General features: G+C 39.1%; 1 protein-coding gene across 3 annotated transcripts in view; it reads right to left on the bottom strand.

The window, feature by feature from the left end:
- PTPN4 (protein tyrosine phosphatase non-receptor type 4) overlaps positions 1 to 18,879 on the bottom strand; it is a 121,043-nt gene extending 102,164 nt beyond the window's left edge. For all 3 annotated transcript variants that reach the window (XR_012623771.1, XM_074828789.1, XM_074828788.1), the window contains exon 1: positions 18,052 to 18,879. The gene's annotated coding sequence lies outside the window, so the exon portion shown is untranslated. The remainder of the gene's footprint in view (positions 1 to 18,051) is intronic.
- Positions 18,880 to 19,125: the final 246 nt, after the last annotated feature.

Below are 19,125 nucleotides of genomic sequence, written 5' to 3' on the forward strand. Positions count from 1 at the left end.
GTTACATGCCATATGTATTAACAACACGATCCTCAAAATTTCAAATTTATGCTTGTTCTTTCTTCTGCTATGAAAATGAACACTAAAGCTTATACAATGCACTCTATTTAAAAGATAACGCACTAGTGGCTTCCTTTTTCAGTCCAGTACTTCATTGCCTAAAAGACACTGGAAATGCTCTTGGGTTTACCAGAAACATTTTAAAATAGCTACATCTTCTACAGAATAAAAGTTATAGCCATCACTACCTACATGTTAAAACCAAACATCCAGGAAACTGATTTATAACCAGTTCATATATGGCTACACCAAGGAAGGTTCACTCTATACAGGACCTGCATCTTATACTTCTCCATGTTATTCATCACTGTCAGGTTTACCAAGTTCTGGATCTTTAATCTGATCCAACATGGCACTCAGGTTCTTATCTACACTGCGTGCTGTGCCAGTCCTTTTGATGCAGAATTTTTCTCCACGTGGTAAGAAAAGTGACTAGTGCACAACAAGGGGGGGGTGGGGGGGGTGGCGGGGGGAGAATGATGATGACAGTACAAATGAACAAGGAACAGTAATACATAAACAAAAGATAAATTGTTAGAAGAAAGGTTAATTTATGCAACTCAAAGAAAAAAATTTCCTCTAGTTAACAAGCAATCCTTAAATCCCATAGAACTTGGCATAAAGTCTATGATCCCTCTAGCATATCATCTTTGGCACACAATCACATGAAGCATCTGAGGGAAGACTGGATTTTATCTTCATCAATGACTTTGGCAGATCTTTCCAGAAAGAGAGACTTTGCTATTGTAGTTGATGCTGATATACTTTTCTTCAATTAGTCGCTCTAGCAGAAACTTACACTTAAGTTTCTTATTGAGTGTTCAGTTTTACTATTTGCCAGCATACTGCTGAGTCTAGACTTTCAATTCACAATCATTTTTTCTTATTCTGCAGATGTCCAAGTCCAAATAGATAAACATATACTGAAGATAATCATTGCCACTTTTGCCAATGAAAGACAAAGCATGATATTCAGATGAATGAAATACAAGAGAGATTAAAGATGTTGTGCCATGACAAGTTTCATGTCAGTGCATCTAATAATTGGTGTAAAACTTTCAGCTCGGGCAGCAGGGGGGTGGGGTAGGTAAGGCCAAGTTGATTATGTAGCTGCTGGATGATACATCATCTCCTACCTGAAAATACCACGCAGCTATGCAGGGATAGACTCCAAAGACCTGTACCGATGTCTAGTTGTGGGTAAAGCAGAAAAAAAGCAGCAGCAGAAGGAAGAGATAAACCAGGATCTGCTCCTTCCCTTCCAAACTTCTGTCATTATCAGCTGTTTCTAACAGTTATTTGAATGCAGCATCCTAGATCTTGACCTCTCCACACAATTGCTTCTGCTGCACCATCTAGTCAAAAACCTATCAGCTGACATCAGCAAGGACCACCCACCTCTATCACACCCTGGCCACAGCAGATCACGGGAAGTACTGAGATGGTGGCACTGAAATTAGAAAGGTAAAGGCAACTAAAATGGATTAAACAATCTGTCTCTAGGAACTGCTGCAGGCTCCCTACAGGTTTGCGTAGCTGCATCAACTATACACATGCTCTTAAGTTTCTCTTCTCAACAGTAAGGGCCAGACCTAAGTGAAAGATTTAACATATTAATATTACTGTTCAGAAAGGTTCTGATGTATGAACACAACTCTTAAGCTGTCAGTGAATGTATACTCTGAAAAGGCGAAGTATTAATAACATTTAGAAAAATACCATTAAAAAATATTCTTAGGAATCTGCATAGCCATAGAGAACCATACTTCAGAGGGTTTACAGTGCTCAAGGGATGTATTACTGCTACACTGAGGGGACATAGACTTAACTATGTGTGGCTGAGTTAACATCCTCTGGAAAATGACTACACCATGCATCAGTGTAGGTCTTGGAACAGTAATTGCTACTGAAGAAAAATATTTATACACAGTAGCCAATGTTTAGTTGGACATAGCGAAAGCAGTAGTAAGATCCCTATATATTTTTAGCTGCACCTATCTATTAGACAGCTTAGCTTTACATTACAAGTTGTAAGATGCCTTTCAGATGGCAAATGAACTCTTCAAAACCATTCAACCGATTTAGAAACCTAAGTTTTCATTCTAAAGCAAATGCAGAGGCTGACACTGAAATAATACTTTAAATTTACTTTTCAGAACTGCTGTAAGTGCTTAAGAGCCAAACTCACATAAAATTTTTAAACTATCACATGAAATATATTCACTTTTTACCTGTTCTAATTTTATGTTCCATACATACTGACACTGTGTGCTTCCATGTATTTTGATAGTTAAGATGATTAAGATGCATAAAAGACACCACAAAATCTTTTTCCTCAAGAAAAAAAGATGCCTCCTCCAAAAGCTCAAGACAGATCACTTCAGATGTTCACATTTCAATCCGGTTTACTAAAAATCTAACACATCATCATCTCTCTTTTCTTTAACTTCTCTAACATAATCCAAAACAGCACCCATTTATTCGACAGTAAGGCTGCTTTTATTTTACTTCAGAATTCAACCAAAAGTCAATTAGACACTCAATAGGGAATAAGAACATCCACAAGAACAGGTTTGAAATACTGATTTTGTTTGTTAACAGAATTTTATTTTACAAGAAATTCCTATATGGACAAATTCTGTACAGTTTCTTGTATTGTAATAGATATGATCCAAGTAAGCTCAGGTGAGACTAAACACAAGCAGGAACAGAAATCCTAAAGGAAAGGCAATTCAGCATTTAACTAAAATGCACTTACACATTTATGAGAAATCCTTCTGGTATACACAACATATAGCCATACAAAACATCAAAAGCATTCCAAACATCCTTGAGGTTTAAAACACATATGATCAGCTCACCTTGGCACATTGTTGGCGCTGAAAAAAGCATTTAAGACAGCCAGACCTATCCACAGAGTAGATGTATTAAAGCCTTTAAAGGACTATGTACTCACAATTATTAAAATTACATCAATTGCTCAGGAACAAATAAAGTTTTTTTTCCCCCTTCCTATTTTTTTTCCAAACATTAAAAAAAAGTATAACAGACTGATAGCCTTATTGCAAATGCTGTAAATCTGAAATAGGACACAAATGTTAAGAGCAAGCTGCAATTAGTAGTATTGCCACACTAGGCCATTTTGACAGTCAGATCCAGATGTTCCTGCTGATCAGCCTTTTGTCTGTTCTAATAGGGCACTGAGTAGCAGCATTCTTTTTCAGAGAAATGGGGACAGAACCAGAATTTCTTTTATGACCTCATCTGGTTTCAGCACAAATCTCCTGAAGTAAGAGGCCATTATTTCAGTTTGTTGCCATAAGCTCCATAAATCAAGATATCTACCTATAATATAGATTACAGTTAAAACTAAGTTTCTAATATTTATATTAAAATTATAAATGTCTTGTGAATTGGGATCCAATTTATGTAATTCCTTTTAAAAACTAAGACAATTTCAAAATTCTCAAAGAACACTGTTTCCAGGTGTATTCTTATACAAAAACATAAAGAAAGTCTAGAAAACAATTGCACAAGAGAAACTGTCTAAACTTTTAAAAGATTCATATATTTCTTAGAAAATAATTTTCTAAATACATTTTAAAAAACACACTCTGTGTTTTAGAGACAGTAATGAATTTGACCCTACTTTACCTTGGAAAGTTTACAAAAAAACATGTAAAAATTCTGCACTGAAATTTTTTCTCCAACATATTTGCAGTCACCCCTAGTTGGTGCTGTGGGTGAAATGTAAGACATGCTATCCCCAATTCTCTTCTGTTATCCAAGCCTGCAATAAAAATCATTAGCCTATGCAGACCAGGTGCAGAAACTATTAAGTAAATCATTATGCTCTGACAGGGAACCACTGATAACTGCTCAGTGGGTTAGCCTTGCTCGTGCTTCATATGGGATCTGTTACTTACATTACTATCAGCATTCCCAAATTCCTCTCCTACTCACCACTTCATGATTTCTAAAACCTAAGAAATGTTCTTATGCCTTAAATACTTGATTTTGTATTATTAAATTGTATCAATTTTTTTAGTACTCGATTCTATGAATAGTTTATCTTATTTTCCTTACAGGATAATCCAGTCCTCTGAAATACTAAAAAATTTTCTTAACACTGTGTTATCTACAGCTTTTAATAAGAAGAGACATAATTCCTGCACCAAGGTTACTAATGAATGTAATGAGACGGGATTAATTTCAAGACTGATTTTTGAAGAGCATGACTAACAATCTCTCTCCATTCTGTTAGTTGCTCTTTACAGTTTAGCTGTTTGCAATCTTCTCTTTGGTCAGCTTCTGATCCAATTTATGCTTTCTCTACTAATCCCAGCAGTTTTCACAACCCCTCATGGACACTGTATCCAGTCATTTACTGAAATTGGGATAAGATCTACTTCATTCCCAGTAACACACGTGTAAATTTAGGGGAAAAAAAAAACCCACACCATTCTTAAAGTGTCATTACTGTTTTCAGAACATAAGAACAACATTTATTCTCAAAAATTTAGTTAGAAAACAATCTTCTTTTACAAGCTTCAACAATTTCTGTACTCTATCAAGCAGGCATAATCCACTGCAAAAACACACATATTGCATACAAAGCCGTTATACACCAATTCTGCAGAAGAGGATCTTAGAAGGTAAGTGGGAAGGAAAAAGAATATTTTTAGTAGGTCATAAGATACAAACACAAACCAACTATGTCATGCTGTTGTAGAGAGGGAATTCCTCATATGAGGATGCTTAGTCAGGCGCACAGCCCACGGGACAGATGAAGGTCCTCTCTCATGCTGCTCAGTATTGCAAAAGCTCAATTGGATTCATTTTTAAGCTTCAAAAAAACAAAACCCAAAGATCAATTAAGAACAGGCAAGAGACTGTTCCAGTACCAAGCAGTACCAAAATGAAAAACCTGAAAGAGCACAGTAATGAGAAAACAGAAAGAATTCAAACTGCCTCACCTGAGGTTGCAAAAACTGTATGTATTATAGTTTCCAAACACTTGGAAACACAATTTTTTCTCCATATATAGCTGATGGAATGTTTACTAAGAAGCTTAAAATGTATCACCAATTAGATATTAGATTTACTTTTTTTAAAATGATACGGAGGAGAACAACTCTCACAGACACACTGCCCAGGCAGGAGAAGAAAGCACTTCTGGAAAAGGAATGATGAGTACAAAATACAGTAAAAAAAGTGGTCAGGGAAGAATTTCGTCCAACTTCAGGACTATATTTTTGTCCCTGAGGTAAATTTCTAACCACCTGTTCTGCAAATGGGGTATAAGGAACCTCAACCAGTTTGAAACAATGTTAAATGAAAGGGATTACATGATAGGGTGGAGCTACAATAGAGTGTACTGTATCAAGTAATAGTCTTTGTTGCTCCAGACCAATAACATATTTTAATACCTCCACGCTTCAGGTTTTCCAGCACCTACTTGCAAGAGCTGGGAAGACTGTTTCTTTCCCAGTCTTCCCCATCTCTCTTATCTGTTTCTTTTAATCTTCTGTTTCTCTTTCCTGCATTCGAAACAAATTACAGATGTTTTTCTCCTTTCCATACATTTGGGATTGACTAGATAAGAGCAGCAGTGCAAGAGGGGATGTATAATACCAACAATGGTTTAAAGAAAAACATGAGGTGTCTGGTTTGTCTTGCTTACTGTCATAAACTGGGTTTCATAAAGAAACAAAAGACCCACAAACCTAAAATACAGAGAAATGCTTGCTCTCAGACAAATCTAAAAAGCCTATTTTGCCCCTTAACAGAACCTAACAAAGCTTCCCTAACAAAACCATCATTTTTAGGTGCCCATTATTATTTCTTCCAGTCCAGTTTATATATCAGTTAAATACCAAGCACCTACAGAACAGAGGAAGGGCCAGAGCGTGTTTCAGGAAGAAAACCATGTTTAATAAACTTCAGACATTAGGCTTACAAATTGTGCTAGCAACGTTCCATTATCTTGTTTCTGTAAATGCTGAACAGCCAGGAAAATTAAAAGAAGCTTCATGTTGCGTTGACAAAAGTAAGATAGGTTTTGGTGTACCTATCAGTCAGTTCAAATGCAGACATTAGCATACTAACTTCGTGGATGCTTGAATGACATAAGTGTCAAGATGAAAGCAGCTGACTCAAATGCAATCTGAATCAGACAGAAGTGGTAAAAGGAAATGAGGAAGAACTTTGAGGAACCAACAGAAGGTCTGACTTCACTTCCTTTATCTTTATCTTTTTTTTTTTTTTTTTAAGATAACACCATGACAGCACTCAAATCCTAACTGCATATAATTCCAAGTGACAACAACATTAAACACTAACAGAACTGTGGTTATGACATTGCTGTGTTACTAGTCTTGCTCCTCACCATGCTCTACCTTGCCTCTCTTCCCCTTCATCACCATTAAAACCCTTCTCAAGGTGCACTGTAAGTTTCACCTGTGTAGACTTTCCACTCCAAAGTTAGGAGAGGGAAAGTCTAGAGACAGGCCATGCTTCCCCACCTCTCCACCTATCTGAAATGCTTCTCAAGTGCCAAAACATGCATCCAGCACCAGCACCTGCTCATGCAACAAGGCCGTTGAGAATGGGACTGCTAGTCTGCATCTCAAGGTAATTGGAGAGGTGGGTGGCAAGTCTCAGCACCAGTTGGTTCACAAGATGAAATTCCCCAAAGCAGTTCCTAATATCACCTCATCCTCTTCATGCAGAACCAGACTGGCTGGTGAGCAGGAATTAGGAGACTGGGAAGCTGGGAGAAGGCTATTGCCATCTAAAAGTCCCTGCTAGTAACTTGACTTTGTTTTTCAAACTATCAGCAACAGTGAAAACCAAAACATTAATGCAGAAAAATCCACTAATTTACGAGTACCCTCTTGATAACCAGAACAAAACTCTGTTTCCTTCTGGATGTGCTTTCCACCCAAGGTGATAACACTGTACATTACCGAATGGAAACTGCATCCAAGAGCTGCCCAAAAGCCACAGCATTCAAGAGGTCCATCTACAAGGCAGTAAGCACTACTGAACACAGACTGCTGTATGTCATGTCACATCATCTTTAGTCTGTTTCAAATGAAAAGCAGCATCAATTTTCTAAAGCTTCTAGCGTGCTCAACTAACCTTTGAGACCATCTCACTTCCTATAACCCACCCAAAAACTTCAGGATCGAAAGGACTGTTACAGCTGACATGGCCTGAGATGTAATGCAAATACTAAAGGTGGAAGTACCAAGACAACTCTCTGTTATTGCAGGTTGGTTACTTCTGTGGTCGTTATACACAGGAAATGGAGCATTTCAGAGGAGAGGATATGCTTTACATTGTATAAGTTGAACAGACAAAAATTAACTAACTCCATTCTTTTAAAATTTCTTTTATATTTTTATTACAATACAGTAATAGGAGACTATGCTTAACATTCGTTTGACCTTTGAGGAGAAATCCACCAATGAATATTTCACTGACAATCTTTGCACAGAGCTGAACATGCAAATTAACATGAATAGAGCTTCACAGAAAAGATAAAAATTACACTGTTTTGGAACGTCAAATGTAAATACATCATTTTCAAATGAAACTGTCAAACATCTTGTTGTGGTGGTAAAAACCAAATCACTATGCAAAATGATAATACAAGAAAAGTCAATTGTATGTTTCTAATAATAAATGCTCTTGTGGCTTTTGAAGTCACAAAAAACTCTTGGCTGAATTGAAGCATTGATTTCTGTAGTTATTTATGTGCAGTTCCTATTAGAATTCTATTGAATTCCTTGAATGGTGAATGGAAGTGCTTTTGAAAACACACACAAAAACTGTTAAACAAGGGACAAAATAAATGGAAAGCATAGCATTGCCAAAAAAAGTTTCAAAAAGTCAACAGAACATTTCAACCATTTTTTGAAGTGCAAGCATGTACAACACAGTTTGGCAGAAATGATTAAGTCTAATACAAAAACATTATACAAAATACATCTTCCTATCACTCCTGAAGAGGAAGCACAAACACATTTGCTTCTCAAATATTGTTTCAAAAGATCTTGGGATACTCTTCAAATACGTTCGAATAGTAAGACATAGATTTATTATTACAGAATTTTAAAATGTTATCACGCCATTCTTTTGTCCACTATACACCAATATGAAGATACTTTATTTAGCATGTGTACAATATATGTTAATTATATTATGGACACTAAACAGATACACTCCTGAAAAGCTAATTCCCTACTGATTTTAGGCCACATTAGTTAATAATAATTATTAGGAATACATATATTATAGAACATTCTCTGCAAGTGCTGAAAGTGCATTGAAGGCTTGAGATCTGGGTCCCTAACGCCCTTGTTCATACACATTCATTCATATTTATGCCGTTCTTAATACATTTAAGCATTTAAAGCATTTGCAAGGCAACTGGATATCCCACCAACACTGAGGATGAGTCTGTTATGGGACAAGGAATCCTACCACAACTTCAGAAATGTTAGGCCTTCAAAGCACAATTTGTTTTCTATTAATTGTACATAAAGTGGGCTTCAAGCCCATTTCCATATTTTGGAAGGTATAACAAAAATAACACTAATTTATTTTAGTAATAATTAGTCAACAGTCTTTTTTTAATTTTTACTTAGACACAGAGAATTATTATAAATGCAATAAATGCCCACTAGTAAAGGCATCTCTTCCTCTTTAGAGTTTTGCTTTAAAGTCTGACAATGGATTATGTTTTAATGTTAAATGTTATGAAAATAAGGATATTTATAAATTGCCAAAAGAAAAAGTTTCACTGTGGCTTTTTCTGAGTACTAATTACAGTCATTAAAGTCTGGAAAACAGATTTTTAGAATGTGGCTTTCTGTTTACAGCAGAAAAATAATAGCATAATAAGTTTACCTTCAGAACTTCTGTATCAGCCTATCTTTATTTTCACTGAAGACCACACCTGTTTTCTCATAAACTTAGAGTGGAAAGTAATGAACACTTCTGGAAAAAAAATCTTTTCATAGAGCACTCTTCTCTTTAACAACTTAAGTAGTCAGTAACTTATTTTGAAGCAACTTGAAATTATAACAACAACACTACTTGGTACTTATAAAGATTCATTTTATCTATTTTTCCCATTTACTTGTAGCACAGTAATTCTGCTGAACTATGGCAACTACTTCAATTTTGAGGAATCCAGTGCCAATTTGCAGTTACACATTTTTCTCCCTAACATGATGACGTGATTTGCTATCACACACTGCCCTCAGACGAGGGATGGATCTCTGGTGATATAACACATCCAGCTTATTGTACACAACTGCCAGAGCACACACAATTGTCACGGCACACCAGGTGCAGCTGAATGCAAAATACATTCAGAATGAATATGAAAAACTTAACTGGAGAATGCATTTTGCAGATATCAGAGTAACTACGATACTTTCCCAGAACAGTTAGAATTAATCTGTTGGTCTGGAAGATACAGGAAAAAAATTACTGCAGAGGTGGATTGAAAAATGGTTACATCAGTGTAACTTAGAAATAGAAACCAGAGACTTGAAAAGTTAGCTTTATGGGCAACGTAAATTCTATTTGAAGGTGGCTAAATGTTAGATGAAGTTTTAGATGTTAATCAGGTTTCCCTTTCAAGGTACTCTCTCACGTACATTTCATTAGTATAATTTCTACAAAGCACTTTTATTTCTGTTTTCTCAGGACTGTGTATGCGTTTGCCAAAGAAATTATTATCTATATCACCCTTATTCAGAGAGGGATGCTTTTTATGAAAATCCTTCTGCAGAAAGCATCTAGCATTAATGAGCTAACACATACAGCTTTCCTGTAAAAGGAGGGAGAACATAAGTAACGGGCAGGGGGGGGCAGCACCAGGATCATAAAAAGGAGGCAATGCCTCTGCTGGTAACTACAACTGACTGTTTTAATTGCTTACTTCAGTTTTATTAAATAGCTTACAGCTATCTAGAGAATTTCTAATCTTTCATTTAATTAATCTCAAGAATGAAGTTCTCCTGTAGGAATTTCCTCTTAGAGGACTTCTTGTCAGATGTTAATTTTCAGCCTATTTTCTAGTCTTCTACAGAGGAATTCTGTTCCAAGTAACTGTATATATCCTTAGTGGTTACTCATGCCTCCTTTTCTTACTGTGTCTCTCTCAGCCTTTAAAGTGGCATCTTTTTGAAAGCAAAGATATTTTAATTAATATATTACATCTATTATTCAGTTCAATAAAAATTACTTAACTATTGCAAAAGTTGAAAATAATCCAGTTTCTGCAAACACAGGGACTGAGAAAAGTCAAAAACAAGCTTCACAAAAAGAACCCAGAAAGTATCCACTGCATCTCCCCCTCCCCAGACACACTCACACCAAATCACTGCCCCCAGCAGATCTAAAATCTGTAGAACAAAGGACTCAAATCTATACTAGGAACTAAGGGAACAGACAGTGTCACCAATGCCTTAAACCTCCAAAGTAATAGCAAATCTATTAAGGGAAAATGTCAAAAAACTTGTAAGCAGATCACACCACCCAGGAAAGCAGAGCAAAAAGTAGTAAGTTTTCCCAACAAATATCTCCAAAATGAAATTAGTTCCTTAGTCACAAATGTGAATACCTGAAAGTTTAAAAAGTTCAAGCCACTTCCAAACTGAGTGGTTTATGAATTTATCTTATATGGTATATTGTAATATATAGTAAAATCAAAATATAAGCAAAATATTCATTAATGAAGGGTTAAAAATGTAAAAAATTCTTACCACCATTAAAGTTCTATTGTTCTTTCCCTAGTTGCACATATAGTGAACTTGCGAAGAGATGCCAGAAGCATGACCAGAAGCAACTGTATTAGCCCTATAATGAAACATCTAAATCAGTAGTCTAATTCAAGCTCACAGAAAACAAGTGAGCTAAAAAATATTCAAATAATTTGGAGGTATGACCCCATAATATAACTGAATTATGTATTTGTTCCATTGTAATGCCACTTCTGTATGTCAGGTTCCCCCTCCTGTGGTTGTATGTACCAGCTATTTCAGCAGAAGCGTCCCATGAGGTCATGAGATTTGCTGATATCAAGCAAAAAAACCATATTGACCTTTCCTTTTGAATTATGTTTTCCAAAATCTTATATGTTCTGTAATCACTGCAGGGCAGTTGTCCTTTTTTTCTTTCTCCTCTTCTCCATCCAGACTTAGACAAAGGTGATACATCCCCTTCAGTTCTAGAAGCAGACACATTTTACTCTTTCAAACCCCTTTTTCACAGATGTTACATCCAGCAAGTCCTTTCAAACATTAGATTTAAAGAGACCAGCTCCATGGAAAGCAGGTGCATTCAGATGAGCTAACAGGATGCAGTAGCTTCTTACAGAGTCAATACACAAGCTTAAAACATAGTAAGTGGGAAATTACTTGCAGATTAGGATTCCCAAGACTCACCCATACCATCATCTGCCCTCAAGTACTAAAAACAGACTGTGGCATCAATTGTAAAAGCAGCCTGCCTCCCAAAAAAAGCCAAGAACCTCTTCCAAGGAAACTCTTAATAGCAGCTCACAGTTTGGAGGTTACAGGCCACATGGATTTAAAACTCAAATGTCAAGTTCTATAAAATTAAGTCAAACTAACTGATACATGTCCCTTCTCCTGAAGTGTATCTATTCTAGATAGGGGCACTATATAAACTTACTAAAACACTTTAAGAACAGTACTGAGGGTATGTGCAATTTAGAGACATGATACAAAGCTGCCATATGCAATGCATATACAGAAAAAACAATTTACAATGTAGCACATCACTGGTCATCAGCACTGGTCATCTTTAACCCTATTTACACATCAAAAGGCCAAAATATGTCTCACTACCTTTTCAGATGACAGTAAAAGGTTGTTGCAAGTATCAAGACAGACAAATGCAAAGTGACATATGTTAATTTTAACTCTCTCGAAAGCCAATTTTTCATGGAAAGACTGCAGGGGTTTTTTCCCCAAAACATTTCTGAATTCACTGACAAGGTTAGTGGAAAAAAACCCAAACCCACAGTTTTACTATGTGACTTTCCTCCTAAATTATTTTGGGGGTTTGGTTTGGTTTTTGGGTTGTTTTTTTTTTTTTTAAGAAAAGGCATTGAATCATATTTTTAAGATCTGGGAAGCGTATTTTTCTGTGCAGAGAGAAATACATCCCATTTTGAACATTTTTTTTTGTTCAAATCAGTTATGATAAGAGCTTTAAGTTACAATTAACATATTTTTCAACTTACAACTATTTGACATAGCTTAGGAAAAATATAAGGCAAGGCATCATCAGTAAATTATCTGTTCATCCATACAAAGCTGTGCTAACCTGGGAGTTCAGAGAGCATTAAGAGCAATAACTGTTCTTCCACTGACTGGTATATTTCTATGTGTTCTTATTGAAAAGGCATTCATTTCTCTACCTAAAAGACAGAGGAATTAACAACATTTCTGTTTCTACTCAAGGCTGAAGTAGCTATGAAGTTAGTTCAGCATTGCATCCCTATTGGCACAGACAAGAGGGAACACAAGTTTCTGGTATATCACACTTGAATCCCTTCTTTTAAAAACACAGCTTTTCAGTGTATCAAATCCACTTGCTTGACTCTTTTGCAAATACCACCTTCCACTGTGAAAACACAGGAATCTTGCTTGTTAGCCTTCTTCCAAGACAAAGTATGTTAGCACATCTCTCTGAGACAAAGGAGCCACAGCAGGCTCTTATCTTACCGCTGCTGCTTTGGTTTACATGGAGAGCTATCTGCTGCAGATACAGTTTCAATTTCTGGTTTTACACCTGACTGATGCCATTTAAAAAAAAAAAAAACAAAAAAACAACAACACACAACAAAAAAAGACCCCACCAAACCCAAACAAAAACCAACACCAAAGAGAAAAAATGGTAAGATTTATCTAAGAACAATTTTCTCACCTGAGAAAACATTTTTTATGTAACTTTCATTTCACTCAATAGAGACTTCGTTTCAGTGCAGTACTGATATAATTTGTTTCTCATTTCTGTCTATTGCAACAGACACAGAACGTTGTTTGGGGGGTTGGTTTTTTTTTGTAGGGCAGAGAGATGTTGGTATACAAATGCAATAAACTGACCAAAGGACTGGGGAAAAGCTAAAGTACACTCAATTGTCTTAAAAGTTAATATCCTTTTAGAGACAAAATAAGTGAGATTCATTTATTTAACCCAAACACAGTTAACAGCATTTATATTGTTACTCCTAATAAACACCAAAAAAGAGCTTGTATTTATTTTTTAAATTAGTTTATTAAAACTATCAAACAAAATAGCAAAATTACACACAACTAAGGCCTCCAGACTGAAATATCAACCCCCCCAAAAAAACATCAGTTAGAACAAGGTTTTCAGCATTTAATACCAGATATTTAGCGATTTTTAATTTAAAGTATAAATCCCAGGTTGATAAGAGAACTGAATACATCATCCTTCAATCTAATCTACACCATTCTAATTAAAAAAAATCCAAGTATGAAAATGTTAATCTCTAGCAGCACTACATTTGATTTTCCATTGAAGATGTGGGCTTTTGGTCATGCAGAATAATTCAGTCATTATTCTCTCAGCTAGCTACCCTGCAGAAGATAAGGAATGGCCAGAAAGGCAATGTAAGAACACACATGCCATAGAAGTGGATTATCAATTTTTTCATCTTAAGAGTTTTCAGGCCATCCGTAAGACTTAAGTGGCAACTGCACTTCATTTCACAATCAGTGAAAATATTTCCCAGAGCATTCTTCATTACAGATCATAAGTACTCATAATTAAAAGACTGTTTATTTTTAAATGGATATTAGCCATTTCCCCCTTCCTCATGTAACTGTAAAGATGGCAGTATCTCATAAACCACGCCAATGGAACTGCATTTATCATCCAACAGTCACCTTATAACTTGTCCAAGAAGTAATTGCAGTGTGAGGCAGAGAAGTGTGCCAAGAGAGGTCTAATTGCATCACCCTACCAAGTCTCTTTTGAAGGTGTGTAAGCTGAGAAAGGAGAAGCTGGTTCAATTCTCACATTTCAAACAAAAAATTATCTAGTTATGCTCATCTGATCTACCCAAGTTACTATGTGACTATCAGGTGTAATATTCTGTAGCACGTACTGGGACACCGTGTGTACATACGTTAGTAAGCTGTAACACAGATCATCATAAAAAGACCACATTCTTGTAATCTACATCTGGACATCTAATTCTGGTATGTCGACATGTCAGTAAAACTTCTGTGAATACATTAACTGCTGGAAACTTGATGTGATTTATTTTGTAAATGACAAATAGTAATAGTTTTCTAGTAGTTCTGAAATTCTCCAAAATAAGAATAGAGAATTTGAATATATACCTGCATATATGTAATTTTATGACATATCAGAGAAAACATCGAGAAAATTGCAAAATTTTAGAAATTAAAGGCTTTCAAAAGCCTACATAGAACTATTTTTGTGCTAATTCAGTGGATTACAAGTCCTCAGGAAAAATAGCCTCTGTTCCCAAACAAGCATATATGAACAGCTGGCCCAGACAGCAGAGACCTGCTGTTGTATTACCAGGCCACTGTTCAGCTCTTTTGGTTTTGTCTCCTGCTCAGGCCATTCTCCCCTCCCCCTTTTTCTTCCACCTTCACAGTTCCTTCTTTCCACTACAAACAATCCCATGTTATATGCACACACAAACCATTTTTACAGTTGTTTAGGCTGGAGCACAATAAAACCCATAAGAATTTTGTCTAGCCATTTTATGAAAAGTGACAGCACCAGAGTGAAAGTGTGGCATTTAAAAAAAAAAAAAAAGCACAGTCAACCATCTGCTGAAAGATTCTCTTGTTTGACCATTTTTATAATTGGTGAGAATGGAAGCAAGGTGACACAAAAACAGGGTGTGAAGACATGGGATACATGTGATCTTGTACCAAATTTAAACCCAAAGCGGGGGGTGAGGGTGGGGGGATGACAAGGAAGAATCATGATGTATCAGAGGATCTAACTAATGGTGGTATGAAGACCTAAGAAGACAGACCACAGAAACATGTTATTTATCAATTTAAGAAAAATAATCTAACCTTGACTTCAACAGCAAAAAAAGCATGCACAGGCCTAGTATTTGTTTTAAGTTTTAATCAGCTGAAAAGTTAGAACAGAATTTTTAATCCACCACAATTTTCAGAAGACACTTATCCCAACGCATTTACCTCATCCAAAGGTCTAAACTGCCACCAGCACGCCATTCTGTCTTTGTTTCCCATGTACAGATTAGCTTACAGGACTAAGTGAACCATCCTGAGTATCTTCCCCTCAAGTATATTCAAGCTTGTAACTTCCACTCAGTTGTCCAGAACATGCTTGTGGAGTACACATTCCACTTTTTATATGTGAGCATAAATCAATGCACAAAACTTCCATGTACGTTCAATAAAACGTTCATAAAATAACCCAGCAAGGATTACAAGACCCTAGTGAGACAGAACCCCCAAATGCTTATCAGGACCTTTCAGCAGCGCTAAGTTACAATATGAAAGCAATTTTAAAAACCCCCTCTTCTTCAGAAAATAATCATGTCACACACTATTGTATTAGGCTGTTACCCTGGGCACCAACCCTGCAGCTCTTTGCACACACAGAAGCCTATATGAGAAGCCACACAAAGACAAAGGTTAACAACAAAACATACAAAACATTCACACACAGCAAATGCTCATTATAAACATCGGCCTAGTGTCTACAGAATGAATGTTTGAGCTCCAGTCCCTGCAGCAAGTTTTGTGTAGGTGGATCCCTCTGCCCAAACAGGGGTCACTGCAGGATCAGAGCCAAAATGATGTACCCTGGGTATTAACTTACCATATATTCCAAATATGCTAATGGCAATGACATGTAAATAGTACTATGTGAACTCTATTCATTAATAGAGAGCTCATCCACTCCATGGAGCAATTAGCGTTACTTCTAAGATTACAGGATTTTACTTTTATTCATGTTTTACAAATGTAGCTGTAAATAATAAATTAATTATAGTCACAGAAAAACAGTATAGGCTTAACTTTCCTGCTGCTACAGTGTAAGTATACCCAACCCTGAAAGTATTTTTAGCAAGGGTGTTCAATCAATACTGCTATGTACAACCTAAATTAAGACATTAGCAGGACAACAGAATTGTAAAGCATGGCAACAAACAATATATTTCATGGGAAATTTTACTGAACAAGAAATAAACATCAATCTAAACCCTAAGTAGGTTAACCTGAATCCAAACTTCACTGCAAACATAAGGAAAATGTACCAAAAAGTAAAATACTTCTGCTTTTGAGAAAAATGCATTTGTATTTCAATGTTCAATCTAACTTAAAAAAAACAACCCTACAAATAAAAACATAATCTAAAAATACTCAAACTGTAATGACAACAAAATTATCTCAAAAAATTAGGCCAACAGTTACATTTCTGAGTTTGTAAAGCATAAACGTGCCTGGGAAACATACAGACACACCTGTATGTATCTGTAAGCTTATCACCCAGAATCATATTTTATCAACATGGTGCAAGCCAGAGCCATGCCAATATGTAAAAACAACTTTTTAGGTCGGTGAAGCAAGAAATCCATCGTCAAGAAAATGGCATCCATAAGATTACAATACTGAATATTTTATGTTTAGGCAATGAACTGGAAAACTTTCCTACAATATACATATCTAATAAGACAATGTTTTTACCAATTCCAATCTAACTCGTTCTTGTATTCCTGCAACGCACATTTACGATGTGATGAGCTCATAAATGTCTGCATGTGTGTGAACACACCAGTGGCTCCCAACATTACAGGGCAGTTATTTGCCAATAACAGGCAGGCAAACGTGCGCTCACAAAACCCCCTTAACCGTTCAACATAGAGTTTAGCTCAGAGCAAGAGAAATGCCCTGTGGGTGAGGCAATGTATGTGCATACTGTAGTCTAACAATTATTCTTTAGCTGAGATCCATTAGCACTTCTGTAATACACAAATCACATAAATATTTTCTATTTCACTGTTAAAAAAATTCTAACAGCTCGGCCACACTGAAGTCCTGGAAGGGTGTAAGTAGCAGCACAAAGTTCATTCACGTATATTTTACATCTTAACGACATATATTCTTTGAATAGGCAAGTGGTGGGAACATTTCACCTACGCTGGCAGCTACCTAGTTTTAGCAACTAGCTCTTGGAGATTTTTTAAAGGAAAAAGACGATATTTCTCTTCCAGCTGGTGCTGCAACAGTATACACTAGTTAACCCATCACCAGGTACATCGAAAGCCTCTGTCGCATATAGACACACGCGATTATACAAGCCTCCTGCTTGAGGGAGATACTAAAAATGTACCAGAGGAATGCAACGACAGCACTCAAACCCATTTTCCCTGCCCATAACCAGGGCAACGTGCACATGTGCCTAGAAAGCACAGGAACGCAAACTTTCATATAAACCAAAAAAAAAACCGTTTGAGGCGTTTCGCTGAGTTTACCACATTTTACAGACCCCCACCGCCCCCGACCTGCCCCCGCTGCTCGTTCCCCCGAAGGCTGTTTACGAGCCCCCTCAGCGGGCCGGCGATCGGTTTCACACTACCCCCCCCCCCAACCCCCTTCGCCAGCGCGGAGCTGGATCGCCTTTCTTTTCGGAGGGGGAGAACCGAAGGGGCACACCACCCCCCTCCACTAAAAGGGCTCTCGGCAGAGCCGCTCTCCGCCAGCTGCGACCTGTGCGCGAAGTTGCGGGGAGGGGGAGCGGAGCTGAGGGGGAGCTGGGCTGAGGGGGAGCGGGGGCGCCTCGGCCCTCACAGCCCGGGGGGGGGGGGTCACAGCACAGGAATGCGGCGCGCAGCCCCCCCCCCGCCCCTCTCCCCCCGGCACGGAGACCCGAGCCCCCCGGCGGCCGCCTTACCTTCATAAAACAGCCACGTCCTTCCAGATGGAGCGGGGAGCGCGGAGGGAAGAGGCGCGGGGGCTGCGCTCGCCGCTGCCGCCCCGCGACCCCCCGCGCGCGCACGGGCACGCGCCGCAGACGCTCGGGCACGCGGTGGGGGGCACACGCGCGCGCAGCAGCAGCCCCGCGCCCGCGCAGCGCCGCACCGCACCCCCGCGCGCGGCAGCGGGCGCGCCGCTCGCTGCCTTCAGTTCCCCCGCAGGGACCGCCCGAGCCGCAGCCTCGAGAGCAGCGACAGCAGCCGCAGCAGCCGCCCCGCGCCCAGCCGCAGCGGCGAGGACCACATCGTACTGCGGCGGCTGGGCCGAGGAACCGGGGCGGGGAGAGCTGGGGGAAGGAAGGGACGGGGAAGCCCGAGGGGGAAGGCGGCGGACCCCCCCCCTCCGGCCTCTCCTTCCCCTCCTCTCCTCACAGCGACCGGCCGGAGGGGGCGGCGAGGCGGGAGCCGGGGCGCAGGCAGGCAGGCAGGGCAGCACCGAGCAGCGCGGCGGCGGGCGGGGGCCGGGGCTCCCCCTCACGGGGCACGGCGCCGCCTCACACACACCGGCAGTCGCCCTGCGCGCAGCCCCGGCCGCGGGGCAGAGGGGAACGGGGAGGGAAGAGGCGGCGGGGCGCTGCAGAGGCGCCCTCCCTGCCGGCGAGCGAGCGAGTGAGCGAGCGTCTGCGGGGGAAGAGGGGGGAGGAACCGCAGCCTCCTCCCCTCATAGCCGCCCTCCCGCCTCACACGGGCAGCACTGGCAGCATAGCAACCAACATGGCGGCTACGCAGTCACCCGGCGGCGGGCGGGCTGGGGGGGGGAACGGGAGCCAGACCCGGAAAACTCGCGAGAGGCGAAAGGGAAGTGGGCGGTGTGATTGTCTTTTGATTGGCCCATCTGCTTGTCCGTAAAACAGGGGAGGCCGGACTGAGCGTACATTCTGTGGTCTGATTGGGTTGGTCTACCATCAGTTAGGGGGGTGGTGCTCCATGTCCGTCCGTGGGCGTGGATTGGTCACCTCAGCTGTCAGTCATAGTTACGGTGCCGCTGCGTG

This window comes from Strix aluco, chromosome 6, assembly GCF_031877795.1.
Source record: "Strix aluco isolate bStrAlu1 chromosome 6, bStrAlu1.hap1, whole genome shotgun sequence".
Lineage (NCBI taxonomy): Eukaryota > Metazoa > Chordata > Aves > Strigiformes > Strigidae > Strix > Strix aluco.